Raw genomic sequence first — 12,584 nt, forward strand, 5'->3', positions numbered from 1 at the left:
TTCAACAGTGAGGGAAACAGTGAGGGAGGCGCTGAGTGATTCAATGAGAAAACAATTGGGAAGGACATCAGAAACAAAACGTAGGCAGCAGATGTCCAGATAGCATATCCAGAACATAGTAAGTAACCTTGAGATTACAGCACAGCGTGACAAACAAGACCTCACAGATACCGGGAGAGTTGGCGGGGTGGAACCGGTCCATGGGAACACAGTGATAGAAGGGTGTGCTGTGCACAAGAGACCCGTGGAGAGGAGACAGAGCAGCATTGTAGGCTGTAATAACAATAGAAGCAGAGGAATCCCTGAACACTTGGATGAAGATGAAAGGAGAGAGGAACAGAAGTGAGGTTTTTATGGAAACTGAGCTGAGACCCATGGGGGAAAGCCACAGAATTGGCAGAGCACACACGCTGGGGATAACATTCTGGATATTTCATTCAGATAAAAGCAGAGTTTTCCACTTGCCTTCCCAACAATTTCACATCCTAGATGGTAGAGGAAGGAATAAAAATAACTCTGCTCTGACTGATTCCAACCAGTGGGAAGAAGCCATTTGTCAGAGAGGAAGGGATGAGACCTTGGGAGACCATGTCATCTTCAAGGGAAGACAAGGATGAGCTAGATGAAATGTGGATAGCAGACTTTAGGAAGCTAGACTTTAAATTATTTTTTTAAAAAATAAGCAAAATTCCACAAGTTTCCAAAAGAAGATAGTACCAGGAAGTGCTCTGAAGCATGACTTGGGGCAATTCCAATGAAGAGAAAAGAGGCGGGGAGATTCTTAAACAAATTAGAGTGATGGCACAGAACCCTTCAAACTAGAATACGGAAGGAACATTCAAAAAGATGTAGGCAAGTGATAACTCTACGAGAGTGACACAGAACCACACAAATAGGAACAGAATGTTAAAGTCTTGGAGCAATCAAAGCATCCAAAACTGATAAGGACCACAGAATGTGTTATGGGACCAAAGAATTGTGATAACGGGTGGCAGAAAGGATGTACTCTTCCTCAAAGTTTTCTTTTGGGCCATGAAAAAGATTGTAATTGTAGGGCTGAAAAGACAGAAATGGGTCAGTATATGTTGAAATCCAAGTTTGGGGAAGATGTTACTGATCCCTTTTGGAATCTGATCTGGGATCAAACTTGGTTGCCTATGGTCTGTGGATCAAGTGGCATTCTTTGGCCTATCTGAATACTTTCTTTCTTCTTCCTAAGTTAGCAAGTTGATCTTCAGATTCTTCTAGGAGATTGGGGATATATATTATTGTCTTGGATCAGAAGAATTTATTCCATTTGGGTCATCTGCATACTCTCACTGTCAGAGTGTTCTTAACTATTAAAATACATCTAATTCAAGATTTTAAAACAAGCTAACTAATTACAGAAGGACAGTTTCTAACATCCTTAGCGGGATACTGTTTATACTTTGAGGCCAAGAAATCTTACTTAAGGTATTCCACCTTTACCAACACAAATTGAAATGCTTTGGAGTTTTGTAAGAGTCTAGAGTGGTTTCTCTTGAAAGAACTTAGAAAAATGAGTGTCACTGTCTTCTGTAAAAATTATGGTGTTCCCTCATAGTCAATACATCATTTTATGGAATTATAAAACAAGCAAAACTGATCTGCAGGGAGAGAAATCATAATAGTGGTTGCCAGGATGAACAGGGGCAGGGAGAGAAGGGAAGAGACCACAGTGAACCTCGTAGGGTGAAGGTATACTCAGCTCCAGTACTGGTTATCTGGATATCTACATTTGTCAAAACTCCTGAAATTGTCACTGGTATGCAATTATGCTTCTATAAATATATACAAAAATATATAATAAATCTGGGCAGTGATATACAGTGAAAGAAGAATGACGTTCTCCCATGACTTGACAGCAATCAAAGGAAGTTAAGAACATCAAGGAATCACAGAAAAGCAGTGTCAGAACTGTGGTTTAGCAGGGCTCTATCAGTAGATTTAGTGAAGTGAGTCTTAGCAACACTTTTGACTTGTTAATTTCCTATTGGCAAAGACTTCTATAGCCACCACTACCCTTTTTCCTTGCTACACTGGAACCAAGTACCCCTGGTTCCCAAACTACCATGCACATAAATATCATCTTGGATGCTTGTTAAAAGTGCAGACTCTGACTTCATACTCGGAGATTTTGATAGAGTAAATCTAGGTTAGTGTTTAAAAACCTCCATCTTAGTGAACATCCTTAGTGAGACTGATATAGGTAGTCAATGGACTCATACTTTGAGAAATATTTCAAATAATCAAGTTATAACACTAGTTCCTACTTCCCCTAATTTCAGGTTCTCCAGGCAACCTTCTGATAATACAGCCTTTTCCCATGACTTCACAAAGAAAAGACGTTGCTTATGTCCATACATGTATTCTAGCCCATGTGACAGAACTGTCATTCTAAATAATAAATAGTCATTGGTCTCATACCTCAAAATAATGGTTTGCCCCTTATAAATGGATATGCTAACTGTGTGAAAAACCATACTTTTGGCATTGAGGGATAGAAACATGCCAAATTTATGCCAAATTTAAATAAAGGGTATTTACAAAATTTCCTCCTTAAAGAAATTCAATGCCTGATATCATTATGGCTGCTATGTCCTTTTTTTAATAAAATAGTGAACTTAGTTTTTTTTTAGAGTAGTTGTAGGCTCACAGCAAAATTGAATGGGAAGTACAGAGTTCCCATATAGCCCCTGTCCTCTCCCACATACAACTTTCCCATTATGGACATTCTGTGCTACAAAGGTACACTTGTTATGACCAATAAAACTACGTGGACACATCATTATCACCTGAAGTACACGGTATAAATCAGGGTGCACTCTGTTGTACACTCTATGGGTTTTAAACAAGTACTGTGCTCTAAGAAATTAAGCTTAACCACAAGCATCTAAGTATAATATTTTCATTTTAAACTTAACTCACAAATGTTCAAATAATTTGTGTCGTGGTTTATTTTTCTAATTCTAAATAAAGGTTCTTTACTGAAATTTTGGAAAAATGAAAACACATTTATAAATTGCAAGTTATTACCCTGGGCTAACCACTGTGAACATTCTGGTTCTTTTCTTTTCTTCAAGTCATTGTTCTGTCTTTATGTGCATGTATTTATTGCAGTGGTGGTAATGGCGGTTGTTTATTTCCTTACAAAACCAGGACGGTAATACATAAATTATATGTATATATTTTCCTAACAATGTATCATTGCATCATATTTTAGTGGTATCACTTGTGCTTTTGTTTATTGCTGTCCATATCATTTGGCAAACTTTCTATTAGACTATTTAACTTTTTCTTATCAGTTTGTAAGTGTGTTCTATTAACTAGAGATATTAACAGAACACATGGTTTCTTTTTGTCTTCATTTGAATTCTGCTCTCTCTTTTCAAGAATGAAGTACAGCTGGAGCACTGGCCCCTTTCTATAACTACAGTACAAATTTACTATTATTGAAACATCCTTCTCCCATTGATCTGAAATGGTCACTTTGATCACATTCTGTTTATATAGACTAGTGGTTAATAGTGAAAACCCTGGGATCAGACGGCTGCTGTTCTCTTCGCCATCGTTTTCTGTGAGGTTGTGAGCGAATGGGGGCAGTGGCCTCCAGTATGTAGCAAACGGTGCATAAGTGACAGCTGTTATTATTACACTGGCTAAATGCTCTCTCCTGTTGTGTGTTTTGTTTGTTTTCACATCCTGCTTCATTTGGTGAGATCAACTCAGGAAGCTTTAGCCTTTGCTCTTTGAATATTTTCAGCTACTTACCTCCCTAGAAACAGTTTGGAAACTCTCTCAAGATAAATGGAGCTCTCCAAATTATTTGCTCCACCAAAGAATGGGGTGCTCCACCCTCCCCACCACCCTTAAAAAATCGCCAAACATTCCAGCCTCTTTCTTGGGATATTTAGGGATACTGCAGGTGGTTACTGTGAAAGTGACATGCTGGACTTTTCTTGACATGATCAGTTCACCATGGTAACCTGAAGGGGCAATGCAGCCATGAAACTCTATACTGCCCAATCCAGGAGCTGGAGGTGGCAAATTCCACCCTCAGCCAGCACACCTTTGCCAAGTCAAGGCTCCAACATCCTGAGGTCCTTCAGTTCACAACCCCACCCGATTCTTTGCATCTCAAGGCTAACTCGTTTTGTTTTCTTGTTTTTTTTTTTTTTCCCAAGGCTAACTCTTGATAGCATTGCCTCTGCTCTGAGCTTGGAACTCTTAGAAAATTCTACCTGTGTTTGTTTCTGTCAGTCCATTTCCAGATCCTATAGATAGAAAATCTACGTATCACAGGCTTAGATACAAAATGGTCCAGCACCACTCTTGGGATTCTGTTGGCTGAAGTGCAACTTCAATATGGGAGGGGAACCATACAAGGACCTAAATACCAACGAGCCGGTTCACTGGGAACATTTTTGTGTAACTATCACATCACCTTCTTGGTTTTCCAGAACTCTTACGTTTGCCTCTTTTAAAAAACTGAATTATTTAAAAAAGATTTCAAGGAGGAAAAAAATGATGAATTCTTAGTTATAGTTCACCTTCTTCAAAATGGAAGTTAACTATTTGTTTTGAAGGTGGCTATGGAAATTATTTTTGCTATTTATGTCATTCTCTTTTTATATATATATATATTATGCAATACAACATTTATAATAATTTACTGATTCTCCAATCCTCTCAGTATCACTTAATTGAAAGAATAACTTATTTGACCATGAGATCCTTCAGAATAAGTATATATTTAATTCCTTAATTTAATAAACATTTTTTAAATGCCAATTATGTGCTAGGTTCTACAATAAGGTGCAGACAGAATAATACTCTTAATTCAATAGTCAGGAACCACAAAGCATTTTTTTAAAGTGCATTAAGCTCTTGTTAAATGCCTGGTACTATAAGGGATATAAAGGATTATAAGACAGTGCTGTCCTCAAAGGGTCTTAGGAAAACCGTCAAATGTAATAAAAATGAATATCTAACATCTTCATGCAAAAGAATGAAACTGGACTCTTACCTAACACCATATACAATTAACTCAAAATGGATCAAAGACCAAAATGTAAGATCTAAAACTATAAAACTTTTAGAACAGGGGAAAGCTTTATGACACTGGATTTCATGATTTCTTAGATATGCCACCAAAAGCAGAGTCTACAAAACAAAAAATAGACCAACTGGACATCATCAAAATTTTAAAAATTTGGTACATCAAAGGACACTGCTATGGTCTGAATGTCTGTGTCCCCTCAAAATTCACATGTTGATCCAAACCTGTAAGGTGATGATGATATTACTAGGGGGTGGGCTTTTGGGAGGTGATGGGGTCATGAGGGCATGCCCTCATGACTCAGATCAGTACCCTTACAGAGATCCCTTCCCTCCCCACGTGAGGACACAGCAAGAAGATGCCATCTATGAACCAGGAAGTGGGCCCTCCCCAGACACTGAAGCTGCTTGACCCTTGAAGTCCTTGATCTCGGACTTCCCAGCCTCCAGAGTGGTGAAATACAGATTTCTGTTGTTTGTAAACTACTCAGTTTATGGTAATTTTGTTACAAGAGTCCAAATGGACTCAGACAGACACAATTACTAGAATAAAAAGACAACTCACAGGAGAAAATATTTGCTCTCATTTATCTGACAAAGGATTAACATCCAGAGTATATAGGAAACACTCAGAATGCAATGACAAAAAAACAAACAACCCAATTCAAAAATGGGTGAAGACATATTGGACAGACATTTTTCCAAAGAAGACATACAAATGGCCAGAAAGCACGTGATTAAGATGTTCAGCATCACTAAGCATTAAGGAAATGCAACTCAAAACCACAATGTGATACCACTTCAAACCCATTACGATGTCTATTATTAAAGAAAAAGTTTTTGCAAGGATGTGGAGAAGTTGGAACCCTAGTGTACTGCTGATAAAAATGTAAAATGGTGCATCCACTGAAAAACAGTATGTAGTTCTGAAAAAAAAAACAAACAAACAAACATATAACTACCATTTGATCCAGTGATTCCACTTTTGGTTTATCCCCTAAAGGACTCAAAACAGAGATTTGAACTGATATTTGCACACCTATGTTCACTGCATTATTCACAACAGACAAACCCAGAAACAACCCAAATATCCCTTGGCAGATGAATGGATAAACAAAATGTGGTATATACAAATAATGGAATATTGTTGTTATTCAGTCGCTCAGTCACGTCTGACTATTTTTGACCCCATGGACTGCAGCACACCAGGCTTCCCTGTCCTTCACCATCTCCTGGAGCTTGCTCAAACTCATGTCCGTTGAATCAGTGATGCCATCCAACCGTCTCATCCTCTGTAGTCCCCTTCTCCTCCTGCCTTCAATCTTTTCCAGCATCAGGGTCTTTTCCAATGAAATATTACTCAAACTTAAAAGGGAGGAAATTCTGATACATACTGCAACATGGATGAACGTTGAAGAAATTATCCTAAGTGAAATAATGCAGACACAGAAGGACAAATATTGTATGGTTCATTTAAATGAGGTACCTAGAGTAGTCAACTAAAAAGCTGCTTGATGAAAGTGAAAGAGGAGAGTGAAAAAGTTGGCTTAGAGCTCAACATTCAGAAAACTAAGATTATGGCATCTGGTCCCATCACTTCATGGGAAATAGATGGGGAAACAGTGGAAACAGTGGCTGACTTTATTTTTTGGGGCTCCAAAATCACTGCAGATGGTGACTGCAGCCATGAAATTAAAAGATGCTTACTTCTTGGAAGGAAAGTTATGACCAATCTAGATAGTGTATTAAAAAGCAGAGACATTACTTTGCCAACAAAGGTCCATCTAGTCAAGGCTATGGTTTTTCCTGTGGTCATGTATGGATGTGACAGTTGGACTGTGAAGAAGGCTGAGTGCTGAAGAATTGATGCTTTTGAACTGTGGTGTTGGAGAAGACTCTTGAGAGTCCCTTGGACTGCAAGGAGATCCAACCAGTCCATCCTAAAGGAGATCAGTCCTGGGTGTTCATTGGAAGGACTGATGCTGAAGCTGAAACTCCAATACTTTGGCCACCTCATGCGAAGAGCTGACTCATTGGAAAAGACCCTGATGCTGGGAGGGATTGGGAGCAGGAGGAGAAGGGGACAACAGAGGATGAGATGGCTGGATGGCATCACCGACTCAATGGACATGAGTCTGGGTGGACTCCGGGAGTTGGTGATGGACAGGGAGGCCTGGTGTGCTGCGATTCATGGGGTTGCAAAGAGTCGAACACAACTGAGCGACTAAACTGAACTGAACTGAGAGTAGTCAAATTCAGAGACAGAAAGGTGGGAGGGGGAGCAGAATGGAGAGTTATAGTTTAAGGGGATACAGAGTTTCAGTTTGGGATGATGAAAAAGTTCTGGAGGTGAATAGCGGTGATGGCTGCACGACTATGTGAATATATGTATACTTACTGTCATTGAACTATATATTTAAAAATGATTAAAATGATAAATTGTATGTTACATATTTTACCATAATAAAATTAATAAATATAGACTAGAGAGCGGTAAATGCTGTGAGAAAGGCACAAGCAACCTTTTGCTAGGATTTCCTCAGTCATTGTACCTAAAATTTCAATTCTATTTCGATCCTGATACTTTCTTAATCCCCACATCAGCTTTGTTTGCTCTTAGCTATTTAAGATTCTATAAATTTAAATTTATTTTTATTGTCTGCCTTCCTCCTTAGAATGTAAGCTCCATAAAGGTAGAAATTTTTGCCTGATTTATCTGTTGCTTTATCTGCTCTGACTAGAACATATAATAAATGCTTCACAAATATTTGTTGAATGCATAGATAAAATGATGAGGGAATTGAAAGGAAGGAAAAATGTTTTACTGGGCAGTTGACAGGACTCTTCAAAGAAAACGTGGATATTAAATCTGGCTTTCAGGATGAAAAGGATTTGAATTCTTGAGAGGCAAAGTGATATGCTGATCAAATTGACAAAAAGAAAAGTACAGAACTTATTTAGTGTTGGCTGGGGGGCAGGGGAAACTGGTACTCTCAAACTGTGTTGATAGGAAGTTGATAAGAATATATGTGGCAATTTGGATAGAATTTTGGTAGGATTTGTTATATTGAAAATCCACATTCTCTTTTGACCCAGCAGTCTCACTTTGTAGCTTTCGCGGAATAATTCTCAGACATGTTCACGGAAGAGGGAAACTGAGGCACAGAAAGGTTAAATAACTTGACCAGAGTCATTTCATAATGGATATAAAGATTAAAAGTTAATATATCAGGCATTTAGGAAAGGACTTAAACACATAATAAGCACTCTTCAAATGATGACCCACATTATTATTTATTGGCTAAATGTAATTTTCCTGTGAATTTTCTGTGTAAACCTAATTGGATTGTAAGGCTTTCCTTTTCAATTTGTATGACTAATTTACATAGTAAGGACATTCAATTTGTCACATGTTGGGAACATTTTTCAGTTTGCTGCATGCTTTTTATTCTGTTTACACTGTTACTATAATGAGACAATGAAATTTTTATGTAGTCAATTCCATTATGGGTATTTTTTTAAACTCAAATATTTGCTGCCAATTGGAAATTTGACAAACACTTGCTTCTTATTTATTCCATTTCTGTAGTCTGATTTTTTATATTTACTAATCAATTCAACCAGTTGTGGTGCTGGAGAAGACTCTTGAGAGTCCCTTGGACTGCAAGAAGATCAAACCAGTTAAGACTAAAGGAAATGAACTCACACTCATGTCCACTGAGTTGGTGATGCCATCCAACAATCTCATCCTCTGTCTCCCTCTTCTCCTCCCGCCTTCGATCTTTCCCAGCATCAAGGTCTTTTCCAATGAGTCGGTTCTTTGCATTAGGTGGCCATATTGGAGCTTCAGCTTCAGCATCAGTCCTTCCAATGAATATTCAGAACTGATTTCCTTTAGGATGGACTGATCAGACCCAGTGCAGCCAAAATATAAAATAGTTAAATAAAAATTACACATATATATACATTAAAAATATATATGTATGTATAGTGTAACAGCTGTGCAAAACACATATATTTCATGTATTGCAAAAGCACAAATAATAAACATGGGTCTGGGAAAAGGAACAGATACTTTCCATTTAAAGTAGAAAAAGACTTTTTAAATGCTCTAAAGTTTCTTTGGACTTCCCTGGTGGCTCAGACAGTTAAGCGTCTGTCTACAGTGTGGGAGACCCGGGTTCGATCCCTGGCTTGGGAAGATCCCCTGGAGAAGGAAATGGCAATCCACTCCAGTACTATTGCCTGGAAAATCCCATGGACAGAGGAGCCTGGTAGGCTACAGTCCATGGGGTTGCAATATATATATATATGTATGTATAGTGTAACAGATCTGCAAAACGCACGTATTGCATGTATTACAAATGCACAAATAATAAACATGGGTCTGGGAAAAGGAACAGATACTTTCCATTTAAAGAAGAAAAAACTTTTTAAATGCTCTAAAGTTTCTTTAGAGAAGCCCATAAGATTACATTAATTTATTCAGTTCCATTTATGACAAGATACTATTAGAACTCTAATATAATTTTCAGAACATGTGACCAATAAAGAGATTAGATGGCCAGCTGTGAAAGGGAGATAGAGAACTGAAAAGATGTTGGATGCCTGTGTCCATCTCCTACCTCATTAAAAGCCAATCAGGCTTTTTCGCCTTCCTGGAATCAGCCTCAGTCCCAGCACATGGCAGAGATCTTTGACTTGTTTATTTCTCTTAGTAACTTCCTGAGGGCAGAGACTTAGAGAGCCATCAGACATAGGTAGGGCCTGGCATGTAACTGCTTCCCAATAAATACAGGAGAATAAATGACAATAAAGTAATTAACACATAAACATGATTTCAACAAAAAGCCAGCTATGCTTTTTAGCTCAAAAGACAAGTCAGGTATACTTGCAATATATCATGTATTAAAATCAGCTTTAGCTGGTAATGAAAAAACCTGCTAAATGAGAAAAGGAATGTTGAATTGGGGAAAAAACAAAAGAACCAAAACTATTTAAACATATTAAACTTTAGGAAAAGGTCTATTTCACAACTTGTTGCTAACAATTTTTCTACTCTCTTGCAAAATTAATGAGAAAATCAGTTGAAATGAAAAAAAAAAAAGAGAATGGTTACATAAACGATACTGTTTAAACATAAAACATGTGAACCTTGAGCCCTTGACCCAGTGGCCAGCTGACTGCACCACTGCATCAGCCTTTCTAATCACAGTTAGATAGCTAAGCGAGAAAAGTAGTTTCAGAGGTATTCATGTAATGTGTATGAGTTAATGGGCTTCCTAGGTGACTCAGTGGTAAGGAATCCACCTGCCAATGAAGGAGACATAGGTTCAGTTCGAGGGTCAAGAAAGAAATGGCAACCCAGTATTCTCCCATGGGAAATCCCATGAGCAGAGGAGACTGGCGGGCTACAGTCCATGGGGTCACAGAGTCGTACACGACTGAGCGACTTCACTTTCACTTTCATAAGGCTAAATGGCTTTCCAAAAGAATGTAACAAACTGTAAAGTCACCAGAAAACTATGAAAACATTTTTATCATAGTTTTATTATTTATAATTTTATAATATATAATATTATAATAATTTATAATATTATTGGAGGTGAGTCTTAATTGTTAATTTTAACACATAATGATATCACCTTGTTTTAATGTTCCTTTTTTTTTTTTAATGGGTGGCTGAATTTTCCTTTCACTGTTGAGTTCTTTCTCTGTTCCGGCGCTCCTCCTGGTGCTTACAGAATCTGAACAAGTAAAACAAACAAAGATCCCTGTCTTCTAGCATGGGAGATAGACACTAAAGAAACACAATAAATAAATAAACAATATAGTGTGTTAAAAGAGGAGGAGAGCAGGGTAAGTAGTATACGGAGTGTTGACTGGGAAATGGACATTGTCATAGCAAATAGGGAAGTCAAGGGGTCAGAGCAGGGTTCATTGAGAAGCTGAAAATTTGAGCAATGATTGGAGGATGTGAGGGAGTGAGCCAGTACAAGACTGTCTTGGGAAGAGATCAAAAGACCAGGTTATAGTGGACCTGGTGAACTCAAGGGACAGCGAGGCTGCAGCGGATTGCACCTGGGGAAATATATAGCTGATGACATCAGAAAAGTAACAAAGAAGATGGAGGGAGGGGAGCAATGTAAAGATTTGAGAGTCTACTGATTGAAATGGGAAGCTAGTACAGGGTTTTGAGCAGTAATGAACTGATCTATATTTTTAAAAGAATATGGCTATTAGATCTAGAATAGACTATAAGGAAGCAAGAGTAGAAACAGGATAGGCACTCAAGTGGAGCGACTGTGGTGGCAGAGGTGGAGACAACGCTTGGCCTCTCGGGATGACCTCTCAGTAACGGTGGTCTAGCCATGATCATCGCTGAATGTCCAACCTGCCAGAAAGAGAGACCAGAGATGAATTCCCAGTCTGGTACTATTCTCTGAGAGACCTACTGGTCACATGGTAACAAGTAGACTTCACAGGGTCCTTTGTATCCTGGAGGGCCAAGCAATTTGTTCCTGCAAGAACAGATAATTATCCTGAGTACAGGTTTGTATTACAAAGTACAAGAGCTTCAGCCTCTACCATTCTGCAGTTCACAGAGTGCCTGACACGTAGACCAGAACCCTACCCATAACAGCATCCGAGGTTTGAGAGTGATCCCATGATCACGGGACCTACTGGTCTTACCACACTCCACCTTCCCCCAGAAGCGCCAACCTGACAGTGATGGAACAAGCTGCTGGTGGGGCAGATGAAGTACCATCTCAGGGGCAATCCTTGGTGGCTCAGCTGGTAAAGAATCCGCCTGCAATGCGGGAGACCTTGGTTCGATCCCTGGGTTGGGAAGATCCCCTGGAGAAGGGAAAGGCTACCCACTCCAGCATTCTGTCCTGGAGACTTCCATGGACTGTACAGTCCTTAGGGTCTCAAAGAGTAGACACGACTGAGCGACTTTCATTTTCACTATCGAGGCAATACTGTGCAAGAACAGGGTCTCATTCTCCAGGGTAGAACCTACAGACTGAATAAAAGTGTCCTACAGGGTACTGTGTCCCCAGCAGGAAGACCAGATGGTCCAGAAATCAAGGCAGGAAAGCAGGAATGGGCCCATTTACCACTCCCAGTGACCCGCTGAGGACCTTTCTGGTCCCGTATCTCTGAAACCTGTGCAGTTAGAAGTCTTGGTCTTCAAAGGGGGAGCACTCTGTGAGGGGACACAGCAATGGTCCCAATGAACTACAAGCTGCAGCTGCTACATGCACGCCTGCATGCTCAGTTGCTCAGTCATGTCTGACTCTTTGTGACCCTACGGACTATAGTCCTCCCAGCTCCTCTGTCCATGGGATTTCCCAGGTAAGAATCCTGGAGTGAATTGCCATTCCCTTCTTCCGGGGATCTTCCCAACCCAGGGATCGACCCAGGTCTCCCGCATTACAGGCAGATTCTTTACCATCTGAGCAACCAGGGAAGGCATGTGGGATCAGATGCTAACTCTAGGT

The sequence above is a fragment of the Capra hircus genome, chromosome 8, assembly GCF_001704415.2.
Source record: "Capra hircus breed San Clemente chromosome 8, ASM170441v1, whole genome shotgun sequence".
Lineage (NCBI taxonomy): Eukaryota > Metazoa > Chordata > Mammalia > Artiodactyla > Bovidae > Capra > Capra hircus.